Source organism: Cibotium barometz, chromosome 38 (assembly GCF_041138505.1).
Source record: "Cibotium barometz isolate CiBa-2024 chromosome 38, ASM4113850v1, whole genome shotgun sequence".
Classification (NCBI taxonomy): Eukaryota; Viridiplantae; Streptophyta; class Polypodiopsida; order Cyatheales; family Cibotiaceae; genus Cibotium; species Cibotium barometz.
This window is the reverse complement of record NC_141083.1, coordinates 22,486,180-22,500,394: the sequence shown is the minus strand read 5'-3', so window position 1 is coordinate 22,500,394 and position 14,215 is coordinate 22,486,180.

Sequence of the window (14,215 nt, the reverse complement as noted above, 5' to 3'; positions counted from 1 at the left end):
CTATTCAAGGTCATCCAAAAGTTGAGTAGCTTTGCAAGAGTCTAGTTCCTTTGCTTCTATTCTGGCACAAATTGAAGTTCTTTTTAGAAGATGGAATAAGGGTATAACAAGATTAATTTGAAACGTTTGGAGTCACTTTCTAAGTGCTAGAACAAGTATGGAACATTGTCATTGATTGATTAAGTTTGAAAGGTTTATGGATCTTAAGGAGTACAAATATCCGATAAACATCTAGAAATTTGAAAGGTTTATGGATCTTAGGGAGTACAAATATCTTATAAACATCTATAAATTATAATTTAGCAATTGACCGATATCGAGTCATAGCATTAGAAGACGGAATAGCTAATGTTTTTCACTCGAGGAGCTTATTACACTACCACTTGCATAATGGATGAACTGTGTAGTAAAGAGATAAAATTTCTATGAGCCTATTATACTAGGAATGATGAAAGCATCTCTTAATACTACTAGTTTTTTATCTCAGAGGTGAGTGTCTAAGAAACTACTAAAATACCAGCTAAAGTTGCTCTTCAAGGTTGAATCAATCGGTTAAAGGGAATGCTATTCATGGTGCCATCGTCCCCATTGAAATAGGTAGTAAGAGATCATTAGTCTGTTAAAGCTTGAGGATCCAATCTCCCATGGAGATGGTAATAAGCTAAGCTAAGCTAGGGTGGATGATACCTAAGAACAATCATAATGATGAATAAACTAAACTAATTAGGCTTTAGACTCAAGCACAATTAGGCTACAAGATTAAGACTTGTACTCATAAGAGGCTTGAGAGCTTTCTTGATTTCATTGATTGAAAGTGACCCCTTATATATGTGGAAGATACAACAAGGCTTTGATAGCTCATGGGAGATAAATTTGACTAGGTGACTTGGCACTCTAGCATCACTCATTTTAACACTCCCCCTTGATGCTAGATTGGGTATAATTTTTAGGCTTTCACCTTCTTCTCGTTCCCCTTGTGCTAGGCTACTTTGGCCCTTATGCTACTTTGGCTATGAAAAATTCAGCTTAAGTGCATCGTATGGCCTCAAAAGCTAATAACCTCACACTTTTTGTAGAGACAAGATGGGTGAAGTATACAATAGTTTTTTCTTTAGAAGAGTGCATCTTCTCCTAGAGCATCTTTGACCTCAATACAATTTTCTTGCTTCTTTTTGTGATAGCAATCTTCTTTGAGGTGACCAATTTTTCCATATAGTAGTCACAAACAAGCTTTAGTTTATCTTCCGACATTCATTCTTTGTGTGACCAAGTTTTCCATAGTGAAGATAACATCTTGGAAGTTGAGGCATTGATTGTTTTGTCTCCTTTGAAATCTCCCATCCTTTACCTATGAGTGCTTCCTCACTTGAATGTGATTTGAATGGTTCTTTATCCTTGAATTTTAATTCATGTTTTGTCTCCTTTGAAATCTCCCATCCTTTACCTATGAGTGCTTCCTCACTTGAATGTGATTTGAATGGTTCTTTATCCTTGAATTTTAATTCATGTTCAAGAAAAGATGATTCTATGTCTTAAATTTCAATGTTGGGCACATTTTTAAGTGTAGCAACAAGTGATTCATGTCTCTTTGTCAACACTCTTTAGCAGCATAACAATAGATTCATCGTCTTCAATAACTTTCTTCAAAGCACTAAGTTATTGCTTGATACCTTTGAACTTGCGGGGTCTTACCTTAAGCCTTGATTTTAGTACTCATGCAGTGTCTATCCCTTTTACAAGTGGCAGTGCAATGGATGAATTCAAGACTAGGGTGGATGATACCTAAGAACAATCATAATGACGAATAAACTAAGCTAATTAAGCTTTAGACTCAAGTACAATTAGGTTACAAGATTAAGACTTGTACTCATCATAAAGAGGCTTGAGAGGTTGCTTGATTCCATTAATTGAAAGCGGCCCTTTTTATATATAAGGGAAGTATAACAAGGCTTTGATAGCTCATGTGGGATAACTTTGACTAGGTGACTTGGCACTCTAGCATCACTCATTTCAATATAGTCAAACAAAAGTGAAGAAACAAAAAGAATTTCATTCAACTATAAGTAGTAGTAAGAATCCTAAATGGGGAATAAAAAATACTCTCTATTTATTAAGGGGAACCAAGACTCCATCATAAATTAGGGATTTAATCGAGTTTCCTCTTGGCTTAATAGCAACAAATGCTAGAAGGGTTAGTGAATAATAAAATGTTTTGTGTGTCTCAATCAAAAATATTGATCAGTGAATTGTAATAATTTATCAAATCTAGCTAGAATAATGGAATAAATTCATAGTTTCTTATACTTGAGGGGAAGATGTAATAGAAAAATCAAAATGTTGACTTGAAAGGTATGATGGGGTGGGAGTTAATTTTGGTCATCGGGCCTAGAAATCGAATCCCATGATATCACCTTATATATTTACGGAATGAAAGGTTGTTCATATTCTTGATCTAACTCAATGCTCGTCTTTCATCTGAAGCCTATGATTCAATATTTGATGCAATGAAAGGGTGTTATATTCTTGATCTACCTCAAATCACTCGTCTTTGATCTGAAGCCTCTGATTCAATATTTGATGCAACAAATTGCAAAGGGAAAATAATTCTCAATGGTAGGCACAAAATATCAAGTGGCTAATCTACTAGCATTAGCACAACAAGATCTTGACGTCACTATGTGTGAATGAAAAATGGCTTGGTGGTATGTTAACAAATCAATCCACTACGGAAACGCATCTTTATAGGTTTTAATACTTATAAAATGGAGAAGAGGCAAGTGGGTTTGACTGACTCCCAAAGAAAGAGATAGAGATTTGGAAGAGATAATTACTTAGATTGAAAAAATATCTAGGTGGAATTCAGTATATGTCAAATTTACCTGATATTGTGATAATTCCTGATGATCAACATAAATAATCTATCGCTTTGTGAGGGGTGTATTATTTTAGGTATTCCCACAATTTGTGTTGTTGATACGAATCGTAATCGAGATCTCACAGATATTTCGATTCTTGGTAATGATAATGCATGATCTTCTATCCAACTGATATTGGATAAATCAACATTAACTATTCATGAGGGCCATTCAAACTTAAAGGTCTCGAAATCGACAGGTTGTAGGGTTGGTAATTATCCCGACGATTCAAAATAGAGTGGCAAAATATTTATATCATAACTGGGAGTATTGTATACTTTATTAGAGAAATAATTTTAAGGATATTTGTATTATGATAATTTTGAATATTTATACAAAAATTCCTATCTCCCCCATTTTTTATTTAAAAAATGGGGGAGGGTTAATACACATATTGAGCAACTGTAAATTGATTAAATTGATGATCCATACCAAGTATTGGGCAAATAAGAGACTTCCAAGTTTATGCACAAGTTCTTGTAACTTCATTTGTAGTATTGTTGGCTTTACCCATTGGGAATCTGCAAACCATACTAATAGCCAAAATTTCATTGAGTATGTTCTTGAATGTATTAGGGATAGGAACCAGATGGGGGAAGAAGACTATCATCCTTGGATTCCATTTATTGGAGCTATGTTTCTATCCATTTCTGTTTCCAATTGGTTAGGTGCTTTGTTTTTAGTAACCCCATCAGAAGTTGGCCATGCCTACAAATGATATCAATACTAATGTTACATTAGCTTTGCTTACATGAGTAGCATATTTCTATGTAGGTTCACACAAATAGGGGTCTTAGTTATTTTGGTAAGAATATCCAGTCACTCGGCTCGGTATACTACTGCCTATTACTATTTTAGAAGATTCTACTACACCTTACCACTTAGTCTTCGACTGTTTGGAAACATCTTGGTAGACGAGTTGGTAGTGGCTATTCCTATCTCTTCAGTACCTTCAATCATTCTTGTACCTATGATGCTATTAGGATTATTCACAAGCATCATACAAGCTTTGACTTTTGATACTCTACAAGTTGCACTGGTGAATCTACAGATATCCTATTTCATTAATAGTTTTGATCAGATTTATAAAGAATCAATATGTCAATAAGTATTCACTAGAGAGTACTTATTGAAGAATCAACATTCCAATAAGTATTCATTAATAGTTTTGATCACATTGATAAAGAATCAATATGTCAATAAGTATTCACTAGAGAGTACTTATTGAAGAATCAATATTCCAATAAGTATTCAGTAATAGTTTTGATCAAATTTATGAAGAATCAATATTTTAATAAGTTTTTACTAAAGAATCTTCATCATGCGAGATTAATTAACATAAATCTAAATGGGACAAGATTAATTAACGTAAATCAAATAGGAGGAGACCATAAAATACTCCATTATTATTTTTACTCGGATGTAATGAATCAAGACATTCTATTTCATTAATAGTGTTGATCATATTTATGTAGAGTTAACATTTCAATAAGTATTCTCTAGAGGATCTTTGTCATGTCGTGACTAATTGACATAAATCTAATTGGACGAGGTTGATTAATGTAAATATAGTAGGAGGAGACTAATACGAACCCCTTGATTCTTGTTGCTTTTGTTATTTCTATTGGATTAGCCATGTTTCAAATCAAATTTTCCTTGAATAATTCATAATCATTCAATATGAGTACTAATTGTTAACTTCTTAAGGAATCCTTCATCATTTTTTTAGATTACCCATCAATAGTTTCGTTTCCAATTCTTTCTTGTTATTTGTTCCTATTCATTTTGCTATGGAAATTTTTTCCATAGGACAAAGAGTGAATGGATTAAAAAGAACATACTTTTCATTTTGCTATGGAAATTCTTTTCATAGAACAAAGAGTGAATGGGTTAAAAAGAACGTACTTTCGGTGGACGAGATAAATTACAATTTTTTCGTTCCCTTAATAAATGTAACAATTGTATCTTGGGGTGATTTTGTAAGGTTCCACCCTTCTAAAATGGGAGAAACACTTAAGATAGTCCGCTAAGTCTTATCTTGGGAAAAATTTCCTATTCATCGATACCTTGACCCTGCAGAGATTCAAGGATACGATTTATAGGTATGACCTAGCTCTATCCCGCAGGGGGAGCGTGATTTTCTAAACATCAAATCACCCATAGGGTAATTGATCATAAATTGGGCAACTACTAGACTTGATTTCTAGGGACAACGCTTTTGTCCTCATCTTATGTAAGGCACAGCCGCTGGCCTAGTCTTCTAGAATAGAGTTGCCCAGGAACCTAACTTCTAGCGTAGGGCTTTCACTTAATCTGTTGGAAAGCTACCCGACTAATCGGGTCCACCCGTTCGTAGGATGGTGCCGTGAGGGCATTCCATCCTCCCACTTTCCACCCTACTCACGCATCAATTTGTTTTCTAATTAATCCTACCACACTGTTTGATATAAATAAACATATTCCTTAATTAAGGTCCTTTTTCACAAGGTTCATTAAAATAGCCTTCTTACACAATGCAATCATACCAAAGACAAGATGTAATTATATAAAAAGTCTATACATGAACCAATTCCATACAAGCCAAACTGGCTCTCTTATTCTTATTCTGCCGATAATCTAGAATTCGGCCTTCCAGCCTCTACATGCTGGGCAAAACCCTACGGGACCATACACCTCATCGTCGGCTGCTGGCGAGGACTCAAGCTGGCCTGTCGCCCTCTCAGGCTCCATCGCTCGATCCTCCCGTCCCTCAGAGGGATGTCTGCATACTAGGGTGGGCTTATTTACTGCACTAGCCTGGGCCCTCAGAACTAGGTAGCCTCATAATCTCTCGCCTCAATCGGTGATCCTTATTCTCCCAAAGGTATGAGGGATACCTTGGGCCATTCCCGGGCTTTGCTAACGACGTCGCCCGGCTACACAAGCACGGAACGGAGTTAGCGTTAGATAACAACTTCAATGCAATTTATTAAATATAGCATTCACAATTCATGAAGATAACAATTTCAACGTAATTTATCGAATACATCACATAATTCATAACTTCATACAATTTTTATGTCGTCATTTTAAAAGGAAAAGATACCATTCATTAACACTAATTTAAGGAAAATCTCTTCTTTTAAAAATTAACCAAGCTAACCTGGCCATCGTTTCCTTGAGGAGCTTGAAAAAGGAGGGCTGCGTTGGGGGCATCTTCCCCCATCTCGTCGTTACGTGCTCCTCTTGAGGTAATATTTTATTGTCTTCGAGAAGAGGCCATCTTAGGCATCGCCTTGTAGAGCTCGCTGTTGCGATCGAAACGCTTCAGTCGGATCTGAATTCTGAGCTCGTTTGCTTATCGTATGAGCAAAAGAGTATGACGCACGAACCCTTTCTTAAGGCAAAAACCCCTTATTAAAGTCTACACAAATGGGGGGGGGGAATTGTGAGATGTCCTTAAGGGTAAAAACGTGGAGAGGGCTGAGAGGGGCTGCTATAAGTCTCTTCACACGGGGGGAGAAGAGTTAAGGACACTGGCTCCTAGCAAGAGGGGGATGGAGGAAAATTGGCTTATCTGAAAAGAGCCAAATGAGGGGGTGTGAGAAGGGTGGTTGCAAGGGCGGCTGTACTGCAGCAAGTACGCTACACAGGGAACGGACGGCGATACAACAGGGCATACGCTACACAGAAATGCGTGTTGCCTGTGGAGCACCTCGGGGGTTTATATAGCTGAGGGGTATGGGTACGGGCGCTGCACAAAGCAAGGACGAAAGGACGGTGTACCTTCAAAGGCTATGGATCAATGGCCTGCATGGGTCTAGGGAAAAGGTACGGTGTCGGTTGTCCGGGAAAGGAGTGGTACGCATGTACCTTATCTGGTCTGGGGCAACATGGGTGTCCACGTAAGGGTACGTGTGGACCATACAGTGGACGGCCGTCCTTTGGTTCTTGGGCGGCCATCGTACGGGCACCCTAGTTAGTGTGTACGGCGTAAATTTTGGGGCGGGGTATCCAAATTTGCGGCGCTCGTCTCGATTTGCGTGTCGGACCGCGCCGGGGGATGAATTTTTTTTTTTGGTCCGAGAGGTTCTCCTGGTCGTAGGGGTTCAGACCGTTCGTCAATCGAACGCCCGGTCGTGCATTTATTAAGGTTTAAAGATCGCCGTTTTTAACTAAAATGACTGAAATTTGCGTCTAGGCTTTGATCCGGTGTCCGTTTTAGATGCTGTAAAATCTTATATTAGGGTAAAATCGCACGCAGATTTCAAATTTGGGCTCAAAATTTGAAGATTCTAAGTAGAAATGACTCAAATAATAAAATCATTGATTTTTATACCATAAAAACTCATAATTACATGGACATTTCTTTATTAGTGAAGGATGGGTATGTTACATCCTCCCCCCCTTAAAGAAATCAAGATGTCCTCATCTCGTCATAAATTGGGGATAATCCTTTAAGAGTGTAGCTTCATCTTCCCAAGTTGCATCCTCTTCAAGGTAATCTTTCCACTCTACTAGATGTTCTACAAGAGTTCTATTTCGGAGTTGCCTCCCCCTAGAATCTATGATGCTACTGGGCTGTAATTCAAGGACTCCTTGAGTAGGGATTACAACTTGTTCATCATCAAGAATATGATCGAGACTGGGGACATATGGTTTTAACAAACTTACATGAAATACATTATGGACTTTGATATGGGCTGGGAGTTGGAGTTTATAGGCACTTTTACCTAGACACTTGATAACTATATAGGGACCACAATACCTAGGGCTGAGCTTCTTATATTTCCCAAGTGATAGAGAACTTCGTTTGGGTCGCACTCGTAGAAGAACTCTGTCTCCTTCCTTGAAGATCCTTTCAGACCTCTTGTTGTCAGCATAATGGTTTTGTCGATCTTGGGCAGCTTTCATATCCTTTTGGATTGCCTTGGTTTGTTCCTCCATCTCTTCGAGCATTTTCCTGGATGCCTCGACTCTTATGGTTGGATCAGAGAAATTTAGAGGAGACAAGCATTCTTGCCCATAGAGTGCTTTGAACGGTGACATTCCTATGCTTTGATGATAAGATGTATTGTAGGCAAATTTTAGCAGAGAGGAAGGTATTGAATCCACCTTCTGGGTTCCCGTCCACAGTATGCTCTGAGAATGTCTTCAATTACTTGATTGACTCTCTCAGTTTGGCCATCGGTCTCTCGATGATAAGCTGTGCTAAAGCAAAGTTGAGTTCCCAGAGCTTGAAATAAAGACTGCCAGAATTTTGAAGTGAAGTCAGAATCCCGATCACTTACTATCCTTTTTGGGAGACCATGAAGTTTGAGGACTTCCTTGAGCAACATCAGAAGCTTTGAAGGTCTTCTTTGCTGGTATAAGCTGAGCTACTTTGGTAAGCAAGTCCACTACTACTAGAATGGAGTCATATCCTCCTTGAACAGTGGGGAGACTTGTGACAAAATCCATACTAATGCACTCCCACTTCATTTGGGGTATATCTAAGGGTTGAAGTTTTCCAGGCCTCTTGACCCTTTCAGCTTTGATCCTTTGGCATGAGAGACATTGCTTCAAGTACCGAAGCACATCATTTTTCAAGCCTGCCCAATGAAAGCTCCTTCTTACAGCATTTAATGTTTTTGCATAGGTTGGGTGTCCTACAGCAGCAGGGCTATCATGAGCTTCATGTAGGATTAGTCTCTTTAAAGCAGGATCCTTAGGGATACATAGCCTGCCTAATGAAAGCTCCTTCTTACAGCATTTAATGTTTTTGCATAGCCTGGGTGTCCTGCAGGGCTATCATGAGCTTCATGGAGGATTAGTTTCTTTAAAGCAGGATCCTTAGGGATACATAGCCTGTGATTGAAGTAGAGGCTTCCTTCATGAGTGGAGTATCCCTTGATTAGATTCTTCTCTTTCTCTGAATGTCCCCCTTCTTCTACTAACTTTATCATCCTCTGATAATCTGGATCATGAGATGAGACTTCTTCCACCTTGACCAGTATGGGATTATTTGGCATTGAAATTGCACTCAAGAAAGATTTGCGGCTAAGTGCATCTGCTACCACATTATCTTTCCCAGGGCGGAATTTAATGTCGAAATCATATTCTTGTAGAATTTCAATCCATCTCCTTTGCCGCATGTTGAGGTTAGGTTGGGTGAAGATCCACTTTAGACTTTTGTGGTCAGTTACAAGCTGGAATTTGCCCCCTAAGAGATAATGTCTCCATAATTTGAGGCAATGAACAACAGCTAAGAGCTCCAAATCATGGGTGGCATAATTTGCTTCATATTGCTTCAGCTTGCGGGAAGTATAAGCGACTGGTCTTCCTTCTTAGCCTAAAACACCACCAAGTGCTAGACTACTAGCATCGGTAACTACAAATTCCGTGGCGAAATCAGGAAGTTTCAGGACTGGGACAGAAGTGATAATGACCTTGAGCTGATCAAAACTGTTTTGATGGATTGGCAGCCACACTATTTTGCAATCCTTCTTAAGAAGATCCGTTAAAGGTGCAGCCACCAAGGCATAATCTTTGATAAAAATCCTATACCAACCCGTGATTCCCAAAAACCCACGAACTTCACGAACTGATTTAGGGGGTGGCCATTCTAGAATATCCTTGACCTTGACGGGGTCTACTGAGATGCCATCTTTGGAGACGATGAATCCAAGATACTCAATTTGATGAGTAAAGAAGGTACATTTGCTTTTCTTGGCATAGAGTTTGTGTCTGTGCAGCAATTGCAGAACTCTACGCACATGCTCCTCATGCTCTTCCATTGATTTGGAGTAGATTAAGATGTCATCAAAGAAAACAAGCACAAATTCATCCAAGGACGGAATATATCTTGCATTAGGCGGTTGAAGGTTAAAGGAGGATTGGTTAACCCGAATGACATTACAGTAAACTCATAGTGGCCATAACGGGTATTGAAGGCTGTTTTGGGTATATCTGCTTCCTTGACTTTGATCTGATAGTAACCAGACCTCAAATCTATTTTTGAGAAGACTTTGGTCCCATGAAGCCTATCAAGAAGTTCGTCGATGCTAGGGATAGGATACTTATTCTTGACAGTGACTTGATTTAGCCCTCGATAATCTATGCAGAGGCGGAGAGTCCCATCCTTCTTTTTTTGGAAAAGAACAGGTGCTCCCCAAGGAGGGCTACTGGGGCGTACAAATCCTTGTTCAATGAGTTGGGAAAGTTGCTCCTTAAGTTCAATGGCTTCAGGAAGGGGCATTTTATAGGGAGTTTCTGAGATGGGTTGAGCTCCAGGGATCACCTCGAATCTAGGTTCAAAGACAAGCCAAAGTGTAACTACGGCAACAAGTTTAAGCACAAAGAAGAAGATTGCAGATTGAAGAAAAGAGAAGGAAACTTTATGGGGACTACTTTAACCACCAAGTACGAGGAGATCCCTAGAGATCATCACTTCTAAAGAGAAAGGAGGCAAACACCACCACTACCCTAGCCATCTATTGTAAAAGAGGGGTCACCATATGAGTAGACACTCATTTCATCTTGTTTGTTGTATGTATCTACCCGACCACCTGAGAGTAGCCAGTTGAGCACCCAGGGGGGTAATGATTGCACATCCGACCACCTTGAGTAGCCTAGAGATATGGCACTAAGGGTGGGTGTTGAGAAGTGTGGTGCCATAGAGCACATATAGAGACAAGGAGTGAGTAGGTAAGGATGAAGCCATATGGCAAAAGTGGATTATCCCACATGTATGGACCAAGCAAAGATGTACTCTACCCATATAAAAGGGATCATTTTCAAGCAATGGAAGTACCAACACTTGCACACATCTCAAGTCTCTCTATGAGTCCAAGCTAATCTATCTTGAAACCTAATTGATTTGAGTCTATTGCACATTCGCATCGCCATGCATGAAATTAGGCATCATCCACCTTAGCTTAGGTAATCTCTCATCATTAGTATGTGATTAGCTTAATCCACTTACATTAGTAAAGGTACCATGAATTTCAACACATGGGTGTGATCAGCTCAAGGTATGAGTGCATGAATGGATAACGGATGGACCACGGGTTAGGAAGGACAATCTAGTCCTATGTGCTTAAGTGCTAGTGTGGCAAATGGATGTGAGTGAAGAGGATTGACTACAAACTAAAAATTTTCAAGGGTTTGGTTAGAAGTGGAAACATGTTCGGGTTTTGGTGGTAGTGGGATTTTCTTTGGGGTTTATGGGGAGTTTGGCAATTGGGCTATCTGATAATGTACCTGCAAACAATCCTAGCTATACTAGATTGACCCTTCGTGTGGGAAGCACTCTACCCACTCAGTGGTGGGGAGTTTGGCAATTGGGTTATCTGACAATGTACCTGCAAAACAATCCTAGCTATGCTAGCTTGACCCTTTGTGGGGAGCGCTCTACTCACTTATTAGTGGGGAGCCAAATAATCAGCAAAAGGAGGGTAAAGAGGTAACCTATACTTATTAGTTTGTTAGGTAGAATGGTGGCATCGGCATTGTGTGGATCACTGCTTTTAGGAATGCCGCTAAAGGCCAGGTGTGGTCTTGTTCACGCTAGTTATTTGCACTAGTAGCTTCTTATGGCAATGAGTTTGCCTTGTTGTTAGCCTCGACGTTTATATATCAAGTGGTGGCTTATGGTTGCATCATTTTGAGGTTGATGAGCTGATGCCTCGGTCTCTTTACCACTGTAGGCTTAGAGCTTTGCCAAAGGCTTGGCAAACATACTAATGGTGGGTTTGTCAGTGCCTTAAAGCTGAAGAGGCAAGGGGGGCTAATGTTGATGAAGAGTCTAAGGTGGATAGGGTCTTGTGGCTCTCTTGGGGTAGCAATGAGGACATACTTTCTGTCGCTCCCAATCTCTCTCACAAACACACACACACACACACACACACACACATGCCTATTCATAAAATACGATAAGGAAGCTAGCTACGCATAATGGGCTAAAACATTAGAAGGAAACATAACTTGCCCTCTTGACACACATACCCTTTTCCTCTCTTCTTGAGCTCTCAAACTCCTATACTTTGCTCAAGTCAACACTAATTGCATGTAGGCCAATAAAGAGACCATGTCATAAGGTTTCAGAGATAAGGCCCGTTGAGTGGGTAGGGCCCAAGAGGGAATGCATACAAGGTGGTTTAGGATGCCCCCTTTGTGAGTTCAGGGCACTCGACAGAGGCTGAATTGGTGCTAGATCATGCCCTTGAAGAAACTTTGCACCATCAGGAGAAGTGCAGCATAAGGGTGTAGATATACAAAGGAATATGAGCCGAGTTTCTAAGGTTTACTTTTTTTGTAGCGAGAAGAGCATGATACCCCCCTTTCCATTTCAACTGCCATCCTTAGTATATCTTCTACATATTCACATGGTGGCAGTGGAACGTAAAGAGGTTGTTGCAAGAGACCCTCTATTTTTGGGTACGGGATCTCTTGCCCTATGGGTTTGGGTGCTCCATGGTTTCCAATGGCACTTGTCCTCCATCGTCTTAACTTTGCTCTGACCGAGGACACATTCTGTGAATGCCCTTGTGGCGATCCCTTTGTGAGATGGGGTAATCCCTGACATTGGGTCTTTACCCTTCCCCACGCTCCCTGTTCCTCATCCAAAATGGACAAGAACTTGATCTGTGGTGAAGGCACTTCTATATAGTGGGCTCCTATGGATAGCATGACATAGCTAGTTTGGAGTAGTTTTTTGTGGTTTTGTGATTTTTGGACTTGATGGGGTATGCTAGTGTTCTTAATCCTAATTAAGATTTGTGATGCAACTAATTAAGTGTTTTTTGATTGGTTTTGAATGTTTTTGCATGCTTCTCCTCTAGCAATTCCACAATGAATGAACAAACTATGAAATGCATGAAACTTCGCTCTAATTCAACCTAGTGGAGCTCAATGCTTATGTTTTGCAAAGTGGCTTCCACTTCTAAATCACAATTACTGAGCTAATTCTTGGATCAAAGTAATGAAATCTAAACTTCTTAGGCTTCAATTTTCTTGCAAATCACCAAAAATCAAGGTTTTGCTCTACTAATAAATGAAATAAAATCATCTAATGCAAAATAAACTTCAAATCAAAATCAAAATCAACAAACAAACACATGTAAGGCTTCAAAACTATATGTTTTTCGAAGTGTGACATCTTAATTAACACAATAGCATGCAAGTAGAGGTTACACAGCTGCATCTATTGATGAGTGCAACCTTGGATTCTGGAAATGGACCTAAAGGCAAGCGTAGCGAAAGGCTTCCCTGAAGGAAGCCTGAGCGAAGCGAGTCCCTGCAAATAGTCCCTCAGGTCGTTCAATCACCCGGAGGTATGGTTTGGGCTTTGTTTGTTTCTTGTGACCACATTTGTTGGTTTGAGGAGTGTAAATCCTACGTTAGATCACCCGATTTTGGGTCTTTTTTCAGTACTTCCCATGGAAAACCACACACATATGAGATAGTAGCATCACTTCTCCACTTTGACTTGTGAGATCTCGACACCCTAAAGGCAGGCCTACGAACCAACCTATGTCTAGTTGACCAAAAAGGTAATCGCGATAGAGGAGGAAATGGGATTCAAACCCATGACACAATCTTCTTGTATGTTGATTTAGCAAACCAATGTGTTAAGAAGAGGGAAGAAGGAGAGCTCATAAAAAAACTATTACAAGGGAATGATTGTGTATTGCTTATTGTAAAAAATGATGCATATACAAGTGACTAGTTTTCAAACTAGGCCAGCCAAACTTAAAAATGATCTAGCCTCCATTACTAGTCTTAAGCAACTATTTACACTAAGTTTATAAACTTTCCCTATTTAACATTAAGCTCATGGTAAGGCTTATTCATATGTTAAGTCCTGTCTTACAAAAGATAAGTGCATGTTCGCACACAAGTAAGATGGCAAAGTGCCTATAATTGGTTAAACTCATCAACTTTGCTTGGTTGTTGGGTGCATGGTGAGAATCAAACTAGCGAAAGTAGCTCCCAGGTAGACATAGGATGTGACTATCTCCATAGAATCACATGTATATGTTTAAGGTTTAGCCCACCTAAATTTAGAACCAAATTGATGTGAGAGACACTTACAGAGTAGTGGTCCCTCAAATTTGAATGGTGACCCCAAAATAGGGCTTGTATGAAACCGAGCCAACTTCAGTAAAGAGATGGACTTAAAACAAAGTAGGGGGTCCCTTGAATTGGAATGGTGATCCCAAAATAGGGCTCGTATATATACCAAACCTCCAACTTCTAATAAAGAAATAGAAATGATTTGGAATAATAATTCAATCTTTCCCAGTCTGATTCCCTAGTTTCAAAAAATGTTATCTTTGTGC